Source organism: Triticum urartu, chromosome 3, assembly GCF_003073215.2.
Source record: "Triticum urartu cultivar G1812 chromosome 3, Tu2.1, whole genome shotgun sequence".
Taxonomy (NCBI): domain Eukaryota; kingdom Viridiplantae; phylum Streptophyta; class Magnoliopsida; order Poales; family Poaceae; genus Triticum; species Triticum urartu.
Genome location: NC_053024.1, coordinates 541,792,228 through 541,815,892, shown reverse-complemented (window position 1 = coordinate 541,815,892; position 23,665 = coordinate 541,792,228).

Here is a 23,665-nt window from a genome sequence, read left to right as displayed (position 1 = left end):
CCGACCCGACTGCTCAGCAGTCGGCCCGAATCTCGGGGACTACACCCAGTGGGTGCGCTGACGCGCCCCCATAGGAGATGAACGAGACAGGTCCTCGGTTTTCCGGCCCAGCTCCTGAGCCTGGGAGTTGAAGGCAGCAGTGCGGAGGCTATGGTATTCTTAGAAGATCAGACAGGATGCAAGGATAAGATAGCTGTCAGGACCTAGTAAGTTCCAAGCCGTCTGCTCAGCAGCCGACTCGGAACTCGGGGACTACACCCAGTGGGTGCGCTGACGCGCCCCCACGGAAGAAATCAAAAAAGCAAAACAACCAAGGCCAGAAGGCTCACCCGGATGATGGCCCGCGTCATGAGGAACTCTTGGGTATATCGCTGCAGCGAAGCGGCCTGGGCTTGAAGCCGGTTCCGGACCTCCTGGGCCGCCGTGTTCAGCTCGGTCGTCCCCCCGCTGGGCGTCCACTCGGACATGCTGGCGCTGGCGGCCTCCAGGGCCTCCGCCATCTGGCTGGCGCCCGCAGCTCTGTGCGGCTCCGGCGCGGTGGTAGCTCCCCCTGCGCACCGGCGAAATGCCGGCTGCACCTCGAGGCCGGCCCCTGCCTCCGGCTCACCCCCGACCGGCTGCTCTGGCGCCGCGGCTGGTTGGCCGCTTTGGCCCGCTCCAGTCGGCGCCGTTTGCGGTGCCTCCTCCATGAAGACCACGTGGTCCTCCCTCCTCTCCATCATTGGCGGGTCTTGGTCGACCTCCTTCGACGGGGGCACGGGGATGTCGGGGGCCACGGCGCGGAGGGGAACGACGAGCTGCGGAGGCTGGTTGTGCGAGGCCTCCGCCTCCAACTCCTGGGCTGCCGCCTCCGCCCGGGCCTTGGCCGCCGCGTCGGCCTGCTGCTTCGCCGCCTGGGCGGTCCTTCGCTCCACCGCCTCCCACTCCTCCCGCGCCTCCCGCGCGTTCCGCTCCGTGGCCTCCATGAGGTCGGCGCGGGGATCCACGCGGCGGGAGCCTGAGGACCCTCCAGTCGGCCCGACTACGGAGCCGCCAGGACCTCACTTGAGGGAAAGTGGTGCCCTGCCCGGCGAGCAAAGAGAGGTTTAGAAGAACCTCAATCGAAGAGGACAACAAAAAATACAAGACATTTAACGCTTACGCCGAGATCGCCTGCGGCTGTCTTCGCGGCCCCTCATCCCGCTTGGTCGCCGCCGTGGAACCCTTGGATTTCTTCGGCCGGCTGCCGAAGTAGGTCGACCCGGCCCGGCGTTTCTGCGCGCCGCCACGGGCAGCCGGCGTGGCAGACGGGCCCGCGCCTTGATGATCAAGCGCCGGCTGGCGGTGCGGAACGACTTCGACCTCGTCATCGTCCGCCCAGTCCTCGAGGCCGGCCCCGTGCCCCGCGCCACCTGCCTCGTCGCCTTCCCCCACGACGACATCTTCCATGGCGGCCGCTCCCAGGTCCGGATCATCAACGTCGTCCACCGTGCGGTTGGGGAGGAGCTGGCGCTCTACCCCTGTGGCCCCGGCCGTCGGCGGAAGAAGAGGGTTCTGCTAAGGACAAACCAATTGATCAGTAGTCGGCCATCACGAGGCCGGCTACAAAAAGGAAGAAAAGAAGAAAAACTTACGGCAGGCGGAGGGTTGGCGCGAGAATACGGCCCCTTGCCGTATCGCCAATCCTCGGCGAGCTTGCAGTTGGAGATGTAGTTCACCATGTAAGACACCTCGGCATGAGGCATCTCCCTGGTGCTCAGCCGGCACGGGTCGAAGCGGCCGCTCATCTGGCAAATCATGTGAGGCCGGCCTTGGAGCGGAAGTACTCGGCGCTCCACGAAGGCGGCCACCAGGTCGGCTCCGGTCAGGCCCTCCGACTGGGTCATCACCCGGAGCCGGGAGACGGCTGCGTTCCCGGCCTGAGACAACGACCTGGCCCGGTAGCTCCACGAGGGTTGCCTCCCAGCCGGCGGGCCGGCTACGTAAGCCGGCAGGTTGACGAAGTCGCCTTGCTGGGCGACGTTCTTCATGTAAAAATAGGACTTCTGCCAGAGCTTCACCGACTGGATCAGCGGGATGGGCGGGAACGGATTGTTCTCGCCCGTCCGCCTCATGGCAATGAAGGCTCCGCAGGGGGCGGGCACACCTGCGACAACGGTGCCGAGCTTGCTCTGGAAGAATTCTCCCTAGAGCTCGAGAGTGGGGAGAACCCCAAGAAAGCCCTCGCACAGGGTGATGAAAGACGACAGCAGCATCACCGCGTTGGCCGTGAGGTGATGCGGCTGGAGGTGGTAAAATTCAAGAAAAGCGTGAAGGAATCCGCTCGCCGGGAGGCCGAAGCCGCGCAGGCAGTGCGAGCGGAAGATTACCCGCTCGCCCTCCTTCGGTGCCAGCGAAATCTCCCTCGCCGGCGCATGACGAACCCGCACGTAGTTCTCGCCCGGCAGACACCGTGTCCGGCGGAGGAACTCAACGTGGTCCTCGTGGACGTTGGAGCCATCCCACGAGCTCGACAACGCCATGGGAGCGACGCGGAAGGAACAAGGCGATGTGACAGCGGAGACGCGCATGACCCCGCTACGGCGGGACCAAAGGAACCGAGAGGTCCAACGGCGGAGCGGCGCGGCAATGGGTCGCTGCGGCGGCGAAGGGAAGAAGAAGGAAGGTGAGAAGGGGCGGAGCGAGGGAGAGCGTGCGAGCCTCTGTCGCTGCCTCTCCTCCCCCTACTTATAGACCCGTGCGGCGAAGCCGAGGAGGCGTGGTGTGGGGAACGTGGGATCAACCGCGGCCACTCCCCCACGTCCCGCGATTATTGCGCCCTGATGGCATAATAAAACCGCCGCGGGAAGGCGAGCAGTCTGTTGTGGGCCGCAGAAGATCCGCGCTCGGGCGGAGGCCTAGGAGTGGCGGGCCCGGGCCTGCGGCGGCGTACCATCACGCGCGTGCATTGGCAGGTTTTCCTTGCCACGTGGCCTGCGGGATGGCGCGCGGTCAGCCCGCAGGCCGACCCACGTTCCCGCCTACAAGAAACGGAGCTTTCCGAAGACGGCGCACATAAGCAAAGCCGGCTCCTCAGGATAGGAAGTTGACCAAGCTTCTCGTCCCTTTGTCAGCCTCGAAGCTCGAACAGCTTCGGGGACTACTGTCAGAGTAAATGACCACGGGTAGCCTAGCCGGTTCCCTCTGGCCCTTCTGAAAAAATTACGAGCCGATCCGGCCCTCAAGAATCCAAGACGTGGGGCCGCCTTCCCCTTGCCGGATGTCTCCCAGGACGACTATCGGAAGGCGGCCCGGCTTTAGCCCTCATGAAGAAAGCCGCGGGAGGGCCGACTCCAAGAAGCCGGCCGCAAGAAGCCGACTCCCACAAAGCGGTCAAGATCGTACCCTTGAAGTCTGCATCCACATAACGGCGATGTGACGGGGCGTGGCTACAGTAAAGCCTGCCACCCCTGAATCCCGGAGCACGCCTGGCACAGTGCGCCGTACGTGGTGGCCATGACCCGTCCGGCGCGGCATTGTTGCCATGTTGACCCTGATGCCACCCACGACGGGCTGTCAACGCTGCCCACGGGCGGTGGGCCCCTTCAGGCAGAGAGACACCCGAAGGCGGCCAGGCCTCCCCCAGTCGGCCCAAGACGGGGCCGGCTCCCCACAGCCGGCTTGCTTCCTCCCTCGAAGGAGACGCCCCATTAAGGGGACAAGACGAGGCGTGGGTACAACGATCGCCCGCCGGGTGGCGGCACTGTAGCCACACTTACCTCGGTGAAGCCCTCGTCACCAGGTTTGAGGCAACAGTGACCAGCCACCGACAAGGCCCTTGACAGTGGGGCCTGCCTGTCGACCAAGGAGCTGGCAACCGGCGGGACCCACTAGCCGACGGGCCCCAGCAGCCGGCGCAGAAGCCGGCGAGCGTAGACACAGACGGCCAGGGCCCACGCCCAGCCGGATTACCATTGTACCCCTGGGGGGTGGGCCTATATAAACCCCCCGGGCACCCATGCAAAGGGTTGATCTGAGCTAGTTTTAGACACCACATAGAGAGGAGAGGAGAGCTAGCCGTGCCCTTCTTCTTCTTCTCGCCAAACAGCTCAAGGAGCATCTTGTAGCCACTCGTTCATCTAGTGATCATGCGGAGACCCCGCAGAGCAGCAGTAGGGGTGTTATCTCCTCGGAGAGCCCTGAAGCTGGGTAAGATTCGCCGGCGTGCATGTCTTCGCCTCATCCCGCTTCCAGGCACCGGCGATGTCTTACTGGCTCCCACAATGATAAGCCACCCGTTGGCATATGTCGCACCTACCACCCGACAATCACCCAGTTACATTGTGACGTTTGGTAGCACACAAAGTGTTCCTCTGGTATTCGGGAGTTGCATAATCTCATAGTCATAGGAACATGTACAAGTCATGAAGAAAGCAATAGCAACAAACTAAACAATCATTGTACTAAGTTAACGGATGGGTCAAGTCAATCACATCATTCTCTAAGGATGTGATCCCGTTAATCAATTGACAACTCATGTCTATGGTTAGGAAACATAACCATCATTGATTCAATGAGCTAGTCAAGTAGAGGCAAACTAGTGACACTCTGTTTGTCTATGTATTCACACATGTACTAAATTTCCGGTTAATAGCATGAATAATAAACATTTATCATGATATAAGGAAATATAAATAACAACTTTATTATTGCCTCTATGTAACGCCCTCGATGCAGCTATATCTCCCACGTGTCGAAGCACGACTTAGAGGCATAACCGCATTGAAAGCAATGTCGCAAGTGAGGTAATCTTCGCAAACAACCGATGTACATAAATAAAGGCGAAAGGTACGTAGTTGGATTACACTCTCCACGTCACACAGATACATAAATAAGTCATTACAATCATCCAATACACTCAGGGTCCGACTACGGAACCAAAATAAAGATCAACCCCCAAATGCGACAAAGACCCCGATCGCCCCAACTGGGCACCACTACTGATCATCTGGGAAAGACACATAGTAATGACGAGAGTCTTCTTCGAACTCCCACTTGATCTCAAGCACATCATCTGGAACGGTATCATCGGTCCCTGCATCTAGTTTTGGAAGGAATCTGTGAGTCACGGGAACTCAGCAATCTCACACCCTCGCGATCAAGACTATTTAAGCTTATAGGTAAGGTAAAGGTATCATGTGGAGCTGCAGCAACCGACTAGCATATATGGTGGCTAACATATTCGCAAAAGAGAGCGAGAAGAGAAGGCAAAAGCACGGTCGAACAACTATGATCAAGAAGTGATCCTAGAACAACCTACGTCAAACATTACTCCAACACCGTGTCCACTTCCCGGACTCCGCCGAGAAGAGACCATCACGGTTACATACGCGGTTGGTGCATTTTAATTAAGTTAAGTTTCATGTTATCTACAACCGGACATTAACAAATTCCCATCTGCCCATAACCGCGGGCACGGCTTTCGAAATTTCAAATCCCTGCAGGGGAGTCCCAACTTAGCCCATCACAAGCTCTCACGGACAACGTAGGATATTCCTTCTCCCAAGACAATCCAATCAGACTCGGCATCCCAGTTACAAGACATCCTCGACAATGGTAAAACTAAACCAGCAACACCACCCAGATGTGCCGACAAATCCCGATAGGAGCTGCACATATCTCGTTCTCAGGGCACACCGGATGAGCAAGACGTCGGATAGGCCAGCCCAGAGTTGCCCCTGGTAGCCCCGAACATCGCTCAGTTGGACCAACACTTAGAGAAGGACTGGCCCAGGGGGGGAGGGGGGGTTAAAATAAAGATGACCCTTGAGTCCGCGAAACCCAAGGGAAAAAGGCTAGGTGGCGAATGGTAAAACCAATGTTGGGCATTGCTGGAAGAGTTTTATTCAAGGCGAACTGTCAAGGGGTTCCCATTATAACCCAACCGTGTAAGGAACGCAAAATCCGGGAACATAACATCGAAATGATGGAAACTAGGGCGGCAAGAGTGGAACAAAACACTAGGCATAAGGCCAAGCCTTCCACCCTTTAACAAGTATATAGGTGCATTAAAATAAACAATATAATATTGTGATATCCCAACAAAAAAACATGTTCCAACAAGGAACGATCTCCAATCTTCACCTGCAACTAGCAACGCAATAAGAGGGGCTGAGCAAAGCAGTAACATAGCCAAACAACGGTTTGCTAGGACATGGTGGGTTAGAGGTTTGACATGACAATTTGGGAGACATGATAAGCAAGTGGTAGGTATCGTAGCATAGGCAAAGCAAAAGAGCGAGCATCTAGCAAGCAAAGATAGAAGTGATTTCGAGGGTATGGTCATCTTGCCTGCAAACTACTCAGAGTTGCCTTGATCCTCATAAGCGAACTCAACGGGCTCCTCGTTCACGAACTCGTCTCCCGGCTCTACCCAAACAAGAACAACAAGCAAAAGGAATACAATCAACCACGTGCAATGCTTAAACAACATGATGCAGACATGGTATGATATGCGGAATGCGGTATGCGATGCATATGCATGATTTGCAAAGGAATGATTGAACCTGGCCTCAACATGGAAATCCAAGAGTGCCACTGGAAAGGTGAGGTGATTTCGGTTGAAATCGATATAAAGATCACCGGAATTGGATGCATGGTTTGGAAAAGGCAAGCAATACAATTATGGCACCGGTCTGCGATAATCAACAAGTGATCAACTAAATGCAACAAGATAAATATGCTACAACACTCAAACATGGCAACAAAATACATGGCAGGGATCCACTCATGATGCTTGACAAAAGATGAACAATGAGCTACGCCTAATTCATGCATTAACAGGTTCAAACAAGCATGGCAAAAGTGCAAATGATAACAGGTTTCAGACTTAGTGAAATAACAACAAATCAGGAATTTATCATCAGGAAGCAATCTTTAGAGCATGAAAACTACATGCTACAGGAACACATCATGGCAAATCAAGGCATGACATGAAGCTACTCTAAGCATATAACAAAAGTCCCTTAGTGACCTTGAGCCAAAAGGGATCAGAAAATACAATTGCAAGCATGTGAACATAGCAAAAACATAAACAGATTCAGACTTAGTGAAAAACTGGAGCATGCAAAATAGTTAACGAGTAGGCATGTTTACGAGCTCGATGCACTCACTACAGAGCATGGCATGACAAACTAAGAATACACACATCAAGAAGACATGGCATAGAAGCTAGACATGGCAAGAATAATAACATAGCATGCACGGATCAATAGCAACATCCTCGGCAAAATCGCTAAACACGTCAACAATCTGTCAGGATCATTTTATAGCAAAAGTAGAGCTCGATTGACTCAAGCTAGGGTGCTCCATAAATTCAAACAAAGACATGGATGGATAGATCACCACAATATTTACAAAACATCCTTACTGATCATCCTCAAAAGAGGCACGGATCACTAGGAAACAACATGAACATATGGCATAAAAACAAAATCAGGACAAGGACTTAGTGAAATTCTATGTCCCTGAAATCAGCATCAACGAGTAGGCTACTTTGCATGCTTGTCCTAGTCACCACAAAGATCACAAAAATACATGGTAAGCACCTCTGTAAAGATAACATGGCATTCATCAAAACACATGTAGAGCCCAGGATCATAGCATGCACACATTAATCATGGCAAAAAAGACAAAAGGCCATTTGCTGAAACAGATCTGACATATTCCTCAAATAGCCCTCTTCCAACAGAATTTCAAGCATCAAGATGAGCTCAAATGAAAATGATGCAATGAGATGAAATGATGTACTCGTCGAGATGAACATTTTGATATGCTACACGCACGAATCGGAGCTACGGATGCAGAGTTATGGCATATCAAATATAGCAAAAAATTCTAGGGTTCGGGGAGGAAAAAGTCAACCGATCTCCCAGATCCAGATCTGGATCCACTGTAGCAGCATGAGGATCGAGGTTCGCCGGCGCCGGAGTTGCAGTCGCCGGACTTGGCCGGCCGGGAGGAGGACGGAGAGGCGGCACCGCGGCGGAGGTCGGCGGAGCGGGGCGGCGCCGGTGCGGGGCGACGCGGGAGCGGGGTGGCGCCGGAGCTCCGGGCGCGCGGCGAGTCGGCGACGATGGCCGGCGCGGGAAACTGCGGCGGCGCGGCGGCGCCCGGTGGAGGAGCGGGGCAGCTCGGGTGAGAGGAGGCGCCAGCGCGCGCCTTGGGCCGGGGAGGGCCCGCGGCGAGCCTCGCGGGCCACGGCAGAGTGAGAGGAGGCGGGCGACAGGTGGCGGGTCGTGGTTGGCGGCGGCAGTGGTGTCCGGCCGGACCGGACGTTGTCCGGCGGCGGCAAGAGGAAATTTTAGGGTTTGGGAAAAAGGAGATCCGGGAATTTTGGGAGGGGGTCTATATATAGAGGTAGGAGGAGCTAGGAAGCTACAAATGAGGTGCAGTTTTCGGCCACGCGATCGTGATCGAACGCTCTAGACGATAGAAGAGGTTTAGGTGGGTTTTGGGCCACTTTGGAGGGGTGTTGGGCTGCAACACACACGAGGCCTTTTCGGTCCCTCAGTTAACCGTTGGAGTATCAAACGAAGTCCAAATGGTACGAAACTTGACAGGCGGTCTACTGGTAGTAAACCAAGGCCGCATGGCAAGTCTCGGTCCAATCCGAAAACGTTTAACACCCACACACGAAAAGAGGTAGAAAGGGGCACCGGAGGACATAGGAGCGCCGAAATGCAAAACAGACAACGGGGAAAATGCTCGGATGCATGAGACGAGCACGTATGCAAATGCAATGGACATGATGACATGATATGAGATGCATGATAAACACAAAAACACATGGAGACCAAAAACCCGACAACGATGAAATAAAATAACTTAGTGCCGGAAACGGCAAGAGTTGGAGTACAGATAAGGTAAATTACATCCGGGGTGTTACACTCTAGGGCATATTTCCTTCAGTCTCCCACTTGCACTAGAGTCAATAATCTAGTTCACACCGTCATGTGATTTAACACCAATAGTTCACATCTTTATGTGATTAGTTCACATCTCCATGTGACTAACACCCAAAGGGTTTACTAGAGTCAATAATCTAGTTCACATCGCTATGTGATTAACACCCAAAGACTGATCATGTTTTTCTTGTCAGAGAAATTTAGTCTACGGGTCTGCAACATTCAGATCCGTATGTATTTCGCAAATTTCTATGTCTACAATGCTCTGCACGGAGCTACTCTAGCTAATTGCTCCCACTTTCAATATGTATCTAGATCGAGACTTAGAGTCATCTAGATTGGTGTCAAAATCTTGCATCGACGTAACTATTTACGACCAACTCTTTGTCACCTCCATAACCGAGAAATATTTCCTTTGTCCTCTAAGGATAATTTTGACCACTGTCCAGTGATCTACTCCTAGATCACTATTGTACTCCCTTGCCAGAATCATGCTAAGGTATACAATAGGACTGGTAAACAGCATAGCATATGAGGGAGTCCTGGATTAGGGGGTCTCCAGACAGCCGGACTATATCCTTTGGCCGGACTGTTGGACTATGAAGATACAAGATTGAAGACTTCGTCCCGTGTCCGGATGGGACTCTCCCTGGCGTGGAAGGCAAGCTTGGCAATACGGATATGTGGATCTCCTCCCTTGTAACCGACTCTGTGTAACCCTAGCCCCTCCAGTGTCTATATAAACCGGGGGGTTTAGTCCGTAGGACAACAACAATCAGACCATAGGCTAGCTTTTAGGGTTTAGCCTGTACGATCTCGTGGTAGATCAACTCTTGTAATACTCATATCATCAAGATCAATCAAGCAGGACATAGGGTATTACCTCCATCGAGAGGGCCTGAACCTGGGTAAACATCGTGTCCCCTGCCTCCTATTACCATCTGCCTTAGACGCACAGTTCGGGACCCCTTACCCGAGATCCGTCGGTTTTGACACCAACATTGGTGCTTTCATTGAGAGTTCCACTGTGCCGTCACCATAAGGCTTGATGGCTCCTTCGATCATCGGTAATGATGCAGTCCAGTGTGAGGTTTTCCTCCCCGGGCAGATCTTCATATTCGGCGGCTTCGCACTGCGGGCCAACTCGCTTGGCCATATGGAGCAGATCGAGAGCTACGCCCCTGGCCATCAGGTCAGGTTCGGAAACTTAAACTACACTGTTGACATCCGCAGAGACTTGATCTTCGACGGATTCGAGCCCTTGTCAGGTGCGCCGCACAATCACGATGAGCATGACGTAACTCTGCCGTCAGACAGTGTTCGGGAGATCACACCTGCGACCACTCCGGCCTTCAATCCAGAGCAAATTGCGCCATTCGAGGATGGGGGGATAGACCCCGCCATGGAGGCCGCACTCTCAGTGGCGATGGAGCCGGATACTGACTTCACCTCTTACGAGAGCCGTGTTCCCGTACCACTGGATTCGTCTCTGGCCACGGACTCCGAGCCGCCTGCGTCCATGCCTATCGAATCCGATTCGGCGCCGATCATGGAGTTCACCTACGCGGATATCTATCAGCACTCAACTTTCGGCGACGTGCTAAATTCATTAAGGTCTGTCTCCTTGTTAGGAGATCCTTGGCCGAATTATGTCCGGCTAGAATGGGATGCGGACGACGAAGAAATTCGCTCCCCACCCACCACCCAATTAGTAGCCACTGTCGATGATTTAACCGACATGCTCGACTTCAACTCCGAAGACATCGACGGTATGGAAGACGATGCAGGAGACGAACAGGAACCACTTCCCACAGGGCGCTGGACCGCCACCTCATCATATGATATATACATGGTGGACATCCCCAAAGAAGGCAATGGCGACGAGACAGCGGAGGATGACCCCTCCAAGAAACAACCCAAGCGCCGACGTCAGCGGCGCCGCTCTAAGTCCCGCCATAGCAAAAGTAGTGATACCGGCACAAGAGACAATAACACTCCGGATAGTGCCGAAGACGACAACAATCCCCTCCAGCACGATTTAGAGCGGGAGGGTGAACAAGCTAGCCCTCCAGAGCAGGCAACAGATGGAGAATCGGAGGAGGACAATTACATGCCTCTCTTCGAAGACGAGGTGAGCCTCGGCAACGAAGAATTTATCATGCCTGACGATCCCGTTGAGCAGGAGCACTTCAAGTGCCGGCTTATGGCCACAACAAATAGCCTGAAGAAAAAGCAACAACAGCTTCGAGCTGATCAAGATTTGCTAGCAGACAGATGGACCGATGTCCTGGTAGCCGAGGAATACGAACTCGAGCGCCCAACCAAGAGTTATCCAAAGCACAGGTTGCTACCTCACCTTGAAAAGGAAGCATTGAAACCTACATCACCAGCGTATGATGCGGCTGACGGGCCACCTCGTGGCCGAGACAGAGAGGCATTTCAGCTTGAAGTCCAGCCCGCACCCCACCGCCAATCGAACAAAAATACCAAGGCCCGGGGCAACACACGGGACCTGCAAGACGTATTGGAAAACAAGGCAAAACATGCAAGATCGATTTATGGATCACGGGGGCACGCACCACCACGCGACGATGATTGTCACGCCGGATACACTCAAAGCAAATCCGGCCAAGCCGAACATGGCAGACAAGACTCATATAAATCGCGTCGTATAGACCGACACAGAGGCGCCGCACACCCCTTATGCTTCACTGATGAAGTAATGGATCACGAATTCCTAGAAGGGTTTAAACCCGTAAACATTGAATCATACGATGGTACCACAGACCCTGCGGTATGGATAGAAGACTTCTTCCTCCACATTCACATGGCCCGCAGGGATAACCTACATGCCATCAAATATCTCCCGCTAAAACTCAAAGGGCCGGCTCGGCATTGGCTCAACAGCTTGCCGGCAAACTCCATCGGATGTTGGGAGAACCTAGCAGAGGCATTCCTGGACAATTTCCAGGGCACTTATGTGCGACCGCCGGACGGTGACGATTTAAGTCATATAACTCAGCAGGCAGGGGAATCGGCCAGAAAATTCTGGACCCGGTTCCTAACCAAGAAGAACCAAATTGTCGATTATCCGGATGCAGAGGCCTTAGCGGCATTTAAGCATAATATCCATGACGAATGGCTCGCCCGGCACCTTGGCCAAGAGAACCCAAAATCCATGGCAGCCCTCACGACACTTATAACCCGCTTTTGTGCGAGCGAAGATAGCTGGTTGGCTCGTAGTACCAATACAGCTAGCAAACCTGGCATATCAGAAGCCAGGGGTAGCAACGGCAAACCACGACGCAACAAACACAAGCGCCGCAAATATGGTGAAAACGCCGAAAATACGGCAGTTAATGCCGGGTTCAGGGGCTCAAAGTCCGGTCAGCGGAAAGGGCCACCCAAAAATAAAAATCCGGGTCCATCCATTGTGGACCGAATACTCGATCGCCAATGCCAAATTCATGGCACCACAGAAACGCCAGCCACCCATACCAACAGAGAATGCTGGGTCTTCAAACAAGCCGGCAAGGCAGGCGCCAAAGATGAAGAGGGGTCTCAAAGCGACGATAGCGACGAAGAGCCCAGATCATCGAACACAGGAGGGCAAAAGTTCACCCCCCATATTCAATCGGTGAATGTGGTAAATAGCACCCAAATTGCCAACTCAGACCAGATATGCACCCTTAGGGATGGCGACTCAACGGAACTAGCCATCCCACAATTCAAACTAGGGCCGGTCACCTTTAACCGCATGGATCGTCTGGTTAACACCAATCAGGGCAATCCGGCCGCACTAATCCTCGACCCAATAGTAGACGGGTTCCACCTCACTCGAGTCCTTATGGACGGAGGTAGCAGTTTAAATCTTCTTTACCAGGACACAGTGCGCAAGATGGGCATCGATCATTCAGCGACCAAACCCACTTAAGCCACTTTTAGAGGCATCATACCAGGTATGGAGGTTAGCTGTACAGGCTCCATTTCCCTTGAAGTAATCTTCGGATCACCAGAAAATTACCGTAGCGAAGAGTTAATCTTCGAAATCGCCCCTTTCCACAGTGACTATTGAACACTGCTCGGGTGAACCGCGTTCGCTCGATTCAATGCGGTGCCACATTATGCCTACCGTAAGCTCAAGATGCCCGGTCCACGCGGCGTCATCACGGTTCATGGCAAGGCCGAACCTTCCTTTGGCACCAACAAATACACCAGTGCCTTAGCAGCAGAAACAACGAGCAGCACCTTGCAGCCGAACCTCGAGTCGACATCCAGGCTCCAGGACACCGTCAAGGGGCTCCAAACTACTTCGCGGAAGGATACTCCGGCTCGCCCAGAGTTCAACTAAACACTCCGGCGAAGGCCATGACAGGCCGAACTCAGCGGTTCAACCGCCCTCCGGCAAGTAAACATTTCTTATATTTCCTTTGCAGGTTCACCTTTGCACCGACCAGGACGAACTACATGGAGGCAGCTTGAACGCGTTAGGGAATCCTTAGACATTCCCCGCAGTGATCGTCCGGCTATATTACGGATCCGCACTCAACCACTTCCCCCTGGTCACAACAGGCTCTGCTATTACAACCTCTTTTTTATTAACATTACTTGTACCCATACGCATAGACGTATCATTCAAATACAACATGTGGATTTATATGACTTTTACCTGCCGATTATTTCTTATCAAAATCATTTTGTCAAGTGGCATCCGTACATAGCGATATGCCTTAAATATGCCAGGGGCTTCGTTTTTCCTGTAACACGGCAATAAAAGTCTGAACACCTTCATGGAAGTTCGGCACCCCGAACCTATAGCATTATATGCATCAGCTCCGAATCATGTCTTGGGTTAATAGTTGGGTTTGCCCGTCTCCCATGTTTTGGTACCTTATGTTCCGCTATATCGGCTAAGGTAGCATTGGGAGAACTACTGCGATTGTGTCCCGGTTCTTCCGGATGAGCACCTCAGTAGAGAAAGCCGAAAACTGACTGTCATGATACGGCGAGAGCTGGTCAGCTATTCGAGCGGTTACCAAATCTTTAAAGATTTCTCACGCATAATGCCATAACCAATGCAGTGTGCGATGGATCGGTTTTTCTCCGATCAGGCGCTTATAGAGCCCCTAGTACGGCCTTCCGAACACAAGGGGCTGCGCCTGCTACCTCTTAAGCACTGCGTTGGTTTTCCCCAAAGAGGAAGGGATGATGCAGCAAAGTAGCGTAAGTATTTCCCTCAGTTTTTGAGAACCAAGGTATCAATCCAGTAGGAGGCTACGCGCGAGTCCCTCGTACCTGCACAAAACAAATAAATCCTCGCAACCAACGCGATAAGGGGTTGTCAATCCCTACACAGCCACTTACGACAGTGAGATCTAATAGATATGATAAGATAATATTTTTGGTATTTTTATGATAAAGATGCAAAGTAAAATAAAAGCAAAGGAAATACTTAAGTATTGGAAGATTAATATGATGAAGATAGACCCTGGGGCCATAGGTTTCACTAGTGGCTTCTCTCAAGAGCATAGGTATTCTATGGTGGGTGAACGAATTACTGTTGAGTAATTGACAGAATTGAGCATAGTTATGAGAATATCTAGGTATGATCATGTATATAGGCATCATGTCCGAGACAAGTAGACCGACTCCTGCCTGCATCTACTACTATTACTCCACTCATCGACCGCTATCCAGCATGCATCTAGAGTATTAAGTTAATGAAAACGGAGTAACGCCTTAAACAAGATGACATGATGTAGAGGGATAAACTCATGCAATATGATGAAAACCCCATTTCGTTATCCTCGATGGCAACAATACAATACGTGCCTTGCTGCCCCTACTGTCACTGGGAAAGGACACCGCAAGATTGAACCCAAAGCTAAGCATTTCTCCCATTGCAAGAAAGATCAATCTAGTAGGCCAAATCAAACTGATAATTCGAAGAGACTTGCAAAGATAACCAATCATACATAAAAGAATTCAGAGAAGATTCAAATATTGTTCATAGATAGACTTGATCATAAACCCACAATTCATCGGTCTCAACAAACACACCACAAAAAGAAGATTACATCGAATAGTTCTCCACAAGAGAGGGGGAGAACATTGTATTGAGATCCAAAAAGAGAGAAGAAGCCATCTAGCTAATAATATGGACCCGTAGGTCTGAGGTAAACTACTCACACTTCATCGGAGGGACTATGGTGATGATGTAGAAGCCCTCCGTGATCGATGCCCCCTCCGGCGGAGCTCTGGAAAAGGCCCCAAGATGGGATCTCGTGCATACAGAAAGTTGCGGCGGTGAAATTAGGGTTTTGGCTCCGTATCTGATCGTTTGGGGGTACGTAGGTATATATAGGAGGAAGGAGTACGTCGGTGGAGCAACAGGGGGCCCACAAGGGTGGAGGGCGCGCCTGGGGGGTAGGCGCGCCCCCTACCTCGTGGCCTCCTCTTTTGTGTCTTGATGTAGGGTCCATGTCCTCTGGATCATGTTTGGTGAGAAAATCATGTTCCCGAAGGTTTCATTCCGTTTGGACTCCGTTTGATATTCCTTTTCTTCGAAACCCTAAAATAGGCAAAAAAAACAACAATTCTGGGTTGGGCCTCCGGTTAATAGGTTAGTCCCAAAAATTATATGAAAGTGGAAAATAAAGCCCAATAATGTCCAAAACAGTAGATAATATATCATGGAGCAATCAAAACTTATAGATACGTTGGAGACGTATCAAGCATCCCCAAGCTTAATTCTTGCTCATCCTCGAGTAGGTAAATGATAAAAACAGAATTTTTGATGCGGAGTGCTACTTGGCATAATTTTAATGTAATTCTTCTTAATTGTGGTATGAATATTCAGATCCGAAAGATTCAAGATAAAAGTTCATATTGACATAAAGAATAATAATACTTCAAGCATACTAATAAAGCAATCATGTCTTCTGAAAATAACATGGACAAAGAAAGTTATCCCTACAAAATCATATTGTCTGGCTATGCTCTATCTTCATCACACACAGTATTTAAATCATGCACAACCCTGATGACAAGCCAAGCAATTGTTTCATACTTTTGACATTCTCAAACTTTTTCAATCTTCACGCAATACATGAGCGTGAGCCATGGATATAGCACTATAGGTGGAATAGAGTGGTGGTTGTGGAAAAGATAGTCTCACATCAACTAGGCGTATCAACGGGCTATGGAGATGCCCATCAATAGATATCAATGTGAGTGAGTACGGATTTCCATGCAACGGATGCACTAGAGCTATAAGTATATGAAAGCTCAACAAAAGAAACTAAGTGGGTGTGCATCCAACTTGCTTGCTCACGAAGACCTAGGGCATTTTGAGGAAGCCCATCATTGGAATATACAAGCCAAGTTCTATAATGAAAATTTCCCACTAGCATATGAAAGTGACAAAATGAGAGATTCTCTATCATGAATATCATGGTGCTACTTTAAAGCACAAGTGTGTTAAGAGGATAGTAACATTCTCCCTTCTCTCTTTTTCTCTCATTTTTTATTTGGACCTTTTATATTTTTTATGGCCTCTTTTCTTTCTCTTCTTTTTTTTTATTTTTCGTCCAGAGTCTCATCCCGACTTGTGGGGGAATCATAGTCTCCATCATCCTTTCCTCACTGGGACAATGTTCTAATAATGATGGTCATCACACTTTTATTTTCTTACAACTGAACAATTACAACTCGATACTTAGAACAAAATATGACCCTATATGAATGCCTCCGGCGGTGTACCGGGATATGCAATGACTCATGAGTGACATGTATGAAAGAATTATGAATGGTGGCTTTGCCACAAATACGATGTCAACTACATGATCATGGTAAGAAATATGACAATGATGGAGTGTGTCATAATAAACAGAACGGTGGAAAGTTGCATGGCAATATATCTCGGAATGGCTATGGAAATTCCATAATAGGTAGTTATGGTGGCTGTTTTGAGGAAGGTATATGATGGGTGTATGATACCGGCGAAAGGTGCACGGTATTAGAGAGGCTAGCAATGGTGGAAGGGTGAGAGTGCGTATGATCCATGGACTCAACATTAGTCATAAACAACTCATATACTTATTGCAAAAATCTACAAGTTATCAAAGCAAAGTATTACGCGCATGCTCCTAGGGGGATAGATTGGTAGGAAAATACCATCGCTCGTCCCCGATCGCCACTCATAAGGAAGACAATCAAAAAATAAATCATTCTCCGACTTCATCACATTACGGTTCACCATACGTGCATGGTACGGTAATCACAAACCTTAACACAAGTATTTCTCAAATTCACATCTACTCAACTAGCACAACTTTAATATCACCATCTTCATATCTCAAAACAATTATCAAGCATCAAACTTCTCATAGTATTCAACACACTCATAAGAAAGTTTTTACTATTCTTGAATACCAAGCATATTAGGATTATTTTAAGAAAATTACCATGCTATTTAAGACTCTCAAAATAATCTAAGTGAAGCATGAGAGATCAATAGTTTCTATAAAACAAATCCACCACCATGCTCTAAAATATATAAGTGAAGTACTAGAGCAAAACTATATAACACAAATAATATAAGCGAAGCACATAGAGTATTCTAACAAATTCCAAATCATGTATGGCTCTCTCAAAAGGTGTGTACAGCAAGGATGATTTTGGTAAACTAACAAATAAAGACTCAAATAATACAAGACGCTCCAAGCAAAACACATATCATGTGGTGAATAAAACTATAGCTCCAAGTAAAGTTACCGATAAAAGTAGACGAAAAGAGGGGATGCCTTCCGGCGCATCCCCAAGCTTTGGCTTTTAGGTGTCCTTAGATTACCTTGGGGGTTCCATGGGCATCCCCAAGCTTAGGCTCTTGCAACTCCTTGTTCCATAATCCATCAAATCTTTACCCAAAACTTGAAAACTTCACAACACAAAACTCAAAGTTGAAAATCTCATGAGCTCCGTTAGCGAAAGAAAACAAAATAACACTTCAAGGTACTGTAATGAACTCATTATTTATTTATATTTGTGTTAAACCTACTGTATTCCAACTTCTCTATGGTTTATAAACTATTTTACTAGCCATAGATTCATCAAAATAAGCAAACAACACACGAAAAAAAGAATCTGTCAAAAACAGAACAGTCTGTAGTAATCTGTAGCTAGCGCAAGATCTGGAACCCCAAAAATTCTAAAATAAATTTCTGGACGTGAGGAATTTATTTATTAATCATACCCAAAAAGAATTAACTAAATAGCACTTTGAAAATAAAAATGGCAGCAGTTCTCGTGAGCGCTAAAGTTTCTCTTTTTTACAGCAAGATATCAAGACTTTCGCCAAGTCTTCCCAATGGTTCTACTTGGCACAAACACTAATTAAACACAAAAAACACAACATAAACAGAGGCTAGATAAATTATTTATTACTAAATAGGATCAAAAATCAAGGAATAAAAATAAAATTGGGTTGCCTCCCAACAAGCGCTATCGTTTAACGCCCCTAGCTAGGCATAAAAAGCAAGGATAGATCTAGGTATCGCCATAATAGTAAGATAGATCATTAAAACTCATTTCATATTCTCTACGTTTGGCAGCAAGTTTTCTTTGAGGCAAGCAAAAGTAATCAAAAGGGCTAAATTTAATGGGGCAAAAGTCCCCAAGATCGACCTTGGGAGGTATAGGTTCCTCCTTTGGTCCTTTGTATTGCACATCCAATTCATCATTATAAGCATTCTTTTGGCAGAACTTTGTGAGCCTATATTCAAGAGAATATCCTAGTTCATTATTTCGAATTGCCAAATCATCATTAAGCTCAGAAATTCTATCAACTAAAACATTGGTAGGAACCTTTTTCTAAGATTTTCGTTGAAAGCAATATAGTTTAGAGATTGAAAGCACATTATTTCTTCTTGATCAAAAAGGATAGCCTCTATGGGAGGACGGCAAGCATCTACCCTATAATGCGCAAAGATTTCTTTGGCTTCTCTTATTATGAATCTAAACTCATGAGCCAAAAATATAGTAGCGGCACGCTTAACAGAAGAATGCTCAATATTAGAAAATTCTAGGAAAATCCTCTGTATGAAAGGATGCAAGTGCATGAATTGTCTTTCAAGTTCAACTACAAGCATGGCAATAGCGTCCGCAAGACTACTAGTTCTATGAAGGATAGAACTACCCATAGAAGCTAAAGCACCGGCACAAGTAAAGAAATCTTGAATAACTCCTTTTCCAATAACATTACCACTACCAACACGAAATTTTTTGGTATGTAAGATGGGGGGTTCTTTAGCAGGAGCATCAGACTTTTTCATGACATCATTATTGTCCATATCGACAATAATTTCCCCTATTTCAGACATAACGGCAGAAAGTGCAAAGGGCAAAAAGAGGCAAATAAAGAAAGAGAGGGAGGATAGAGAGAGAAAGAGGGAGGGCGAATAAAACGGCAAGGGTGAAGTGGGGGAGAGGAAAACGAGAGGCAAATGGCAAATAATGAAATGCGGGAGATAGGTATTGTGATGGGTACTTGGTATGTTGACTTTTGCGTAGACTCCCCGGCAACGGTGCCAGAAATCCTTCTTGCTACCTCTTGAGCACTGCGTTGGTTTTCCCCGAAGAGGAAGGGATGATGCAACAAAGTAGCGTAAGTATTTCCCTCAGTTTTTGAGAACCAAGGTATCAATCCAGTAGGAGGCTATGTGCGAGTCCCTCGTACCTGCACAAAACAAATAAATCCTCGCAACCAATGCGATAAAGGGTTGTCAATCCCTACACGGCCACTTACGAGAGTGGGATCTGATAGATATGATAAGACAATATTTTTTGGTATTTTTATGATAAAGATGCAAAGTAAAATAAAAGCAAAGGAAATAACTAAGTATTGGAAGATTAATATGATGAAGATAGACCCGGGGGCCATAGGTTTCACTAGTGGCTTCTCTCAAGAGCATAGGTATTCTATGGTGGGTGAACGAATTACTGTTGAGCAATTGACAGAATTGAGCATAGTTATGAGAATATCTAGGTATGATCATGTATATAGGCATCACGTCCGAGACAAGTAGACCGACTCCTGCCTGCATCTACTACTATTACTCCACTCATCGACCGCTATCCAGCATGCATCTAGAGTATTAAGTTAATGAAAACAGAGTAACGCCCTAAGCAAGATGACATGATGTAGAGGGATAAACTCATGCAATATGATAAAACCCGCTCTTGTTATCCTCGATGGCAACAATACAATATGTGGCTTGCTGCCCCTACTGTCACTGGGAAAGGACACCGCAATGCAAGATTGAACCCAAAGCTAAGCACTTCTCCCATTGCAAGAAAGATCAATCTAGTAGGCAAAACCAAACTGATAATTCAAAGAGACTTGCAAAGATAACCAATCATACATAAAAGAATTCAGAGAAGATTCAAATATTGTTCATAGATAGACTTGATCATAAACCCACAATTCATCGGTCTCAACAAACACACCGCAAAAATAAGATTACATCGAATAGTTCTCCACAAGAGAGGGGGAGAACATTGTATTGAGATCCAAAAAGAGAGAAGAAGCCATCTAGCTAATAACTATGGACCCGTAGGTCTGAGGTAAACTACTCACACTTCATCGGAGGGGCTATGGTGATGATGTAGAAGCCCTCCGTGATCGATGCCCCCTCCGGCGGAGCTCCGGAACAGGCCCCAAGATAGGATCTCGTGGATACAGAATGTTGCGGCGGTGGAATTAGGGTTTTGGCTCCACATCTGATCGTTTGGGGGTACGTAGGTATATATAGGAGGAAGGAGTACGTCGATGGAGCAACAGGGGGCCCATGAGGGTGGAGGGCGCGCCTGGGGGGGGGAGGCGCGCCCCCTACCTCATGGCCTCCTCTTTTGTGTCTTGAGATAGGGTCCAAGTCCTCTGGATCATGTTCGGTGAGAAAATCACGTTCCCGAAGGTTTCATTCCGTTTGGACTCCGTTAGATATCCCTTTTCTTCGAAACCCTAAAATAGGCAAAAAAACAGCAATTCTGGGCTAGGCCTCCGGTTAGTAGGTTAGTCCCAAAAATAATATAAAAGTGGATAATAAAGCCCAATAATGTCCAAAATAGTGGATAATATATCATGGAGCAATCAAAAATTATAGATACGTTGGAGACGTATCAGCGTCGACCATACTAAAGCTCCTATGGCTAAGTGAGAGTGATAAAGCCCTATAGTCAGATTGCCTGGTTCATTGTGCTGAGCACCTCGTTCGAAGGACCCAAAACTGGGATAAAGAGTGCTCAGGTTTATCCCGAACACCCCCGTACTTCTCATGTGGGGGCAGAAGCCGACGACTGGCCAACTCTCAGGTTTGACATAACAACGGCCGCACAGGAGGTTAAACTTTTACATAACAGACAACATATAAACGACCTTGTTCAAACATTACAAAGGACAACATGATTGGCATTCATGGAAATATAACGTCCTTGGTGCATAGCTCCGCTGCAAGGTAGGATCCTTTCAGGACACTCTTATAATATAATTCGGGCTTGCGGTGCTCCTTCCCCTCTGGCGGTCCTCCGGTCACCAGCTTTTCAGCATCCATCTTCCCCTAGTGCACCTTTGCGCGGGCGAAGGCCATTCGTGCTCCTTCTATACAGACCGACCGCTTAATGACGTCAAGTCAAGGGCAAGCGCTTACAAGCCGCCTCATGAGCCCGAAGTAGCTACTTGGAATCGGCTCGGCAGGCCATAGCCGGATAACCATATCTTTCATGGCTAGTTCCGCCGCCTTATGCAGTTCGATCAGCTGTTTCAGTTGCTCGGCAAAAGGCACCGGATAATTTGGCGCCAAATACTGCGACCAGAAGAGCTTATCCGCGGTGTTCCTTTCTTCGGCTTGGTAGAATTGGGTGGCATCTGATATGCTGCAAGGTAGCTCGGCAAATACACCTGAGAAATCCGGATTCAAAATCAGAAACATAGTTTTCCCTTCCAATACTTTCTTTACATGGGAAAAGCATTACCTGCCGCGATCTTTCTCGCCTCTTGGATCCCCTGCAGGGCGCTTTGGGTTTTCCCCAGGCATCGCTCGTGGCTTGACGCGCCTTGGTGAGTTCGGACTCTTTCTCCGTTAAACTCTGCTCCAAGGTCTCGCATTTACTTACGGCCTCTTGCATCTCCTGCTCAGCTTCAATAACTCTGGCCTCGTGTTTCTCACGAAGAGTCCGCTCTGTGTCTGCCTTTTTCTCGGCCTCAGTAACGGCCCTTTTGAGGGCCTCGACTTCGGTCATAACCCCTAGCACAAATTATGCGGCTTATTTCATACTGAGCATCTATTTTACAATAAATGCGCGCAAACGCTTGTGCATACCTTTTTTATCCCTCAACTGCATTTTCAATTGGCCAAGTTCTTCTATGGCCCGCTCCAGACTTTGATTCAGTCCAGAGATCTCCGTAGTACGAGAGGCAGCAGCCGCTACAGGTACCTGCTCGAAACAGAAGAGAAATCAATGTCATTCAATGAGTCTTCCTGCGATCATCAATTCGATCCCCTGTCCGGTTCTTTCTTTCACCGAACAATGTATCAGGGGCTACTATCTATACTATGACACTCTTCGACAACTCATAAAACATACCTCAAAGCCTCTTATAAGGCTAATACGGGCTTCGTTCAGTCTACTCTCAGTTGACTGAATCTTCTCAATCACCGCACCCATAAGGGCACGGTGTTCATCAACGATGGAGGCGTCTTGCAACGCCACCAACAAAGCATCCTACACTTCTGGATGGACAGAGGTCGCCGGCGGAACAGGCACGCCCCCTCCAGACGACGGAGGCTGCCTTCTTGATTCTGGAGCCATATAGGCCTCTGGAATCGCATCCGGAGGGGAGCCGAACTCAGGATCGCCCCCGCCGTCAGACCCCATGGGAATCTTTTCCCCCACGTGTTCGGCCCCTGCAGTTTGACCCCCAGGCGCCGCCTTCACGGTTTCTTCCTTTCCTCCTTGGCCAAGGTCCTTCTGGGACGAAGCCTCGGTGTTATGCACCTGTTTGGAGGAAGGGGCCTTTGAGGGCGTCCCGCTCTCCATAGCATTTGAGCTCAGCAGGTCCTCTGATGAGGATTGTTTGGTACGAGACCTCACCAGACTACAAAAAAATATGGCTTAGGTTAAAATACTAAGACATGGTGATTTCGGACGCTTAAACGTACTCAGATTTTATACACTTACGAGTTCACTAGGGGCTGGGCCCTAGGATCCCATGCCAGGCCGCTGTCGGCATCGGCAGTGGACTCCTCCAGAAGAGGAGCCTTTCCCCTTTTGGGCAGTTCGTCCTCCAAGGGTGCGGAGGCCGTCCTTTTCCTTCTTCCCCCCGCACGGGAGTAATCTTCCTCCTCTTTAGAGGCAGAATGGGCATTAGAGCCATCGGGTATTGTGTCCGAAGTGCCGCGGTGGCGAAGGCCGCTCCGGGTCTTTTTGGCCTCCTTCTCGGCCGTCTTCTTTGGCACCTTGTAAGGCGTCGGGACTAGCATCTTCGTCAGAAGTGGGATGGTCGGGTCATCGGGCAGCGGGGCCGGACAATGGATCCGCTCCGCCTTCTTCGCCCAGCCCTGGGAGAGTTGAATAAACACGCATTAAGCGCTTCCTTTGGGTCATGCAGATAGAAAAGTTTGATAAACTCACCGAACTTGCAGGGCGGGACAGTTGGTACCCGCGGTCCTTGGCGGAGTCCGGCC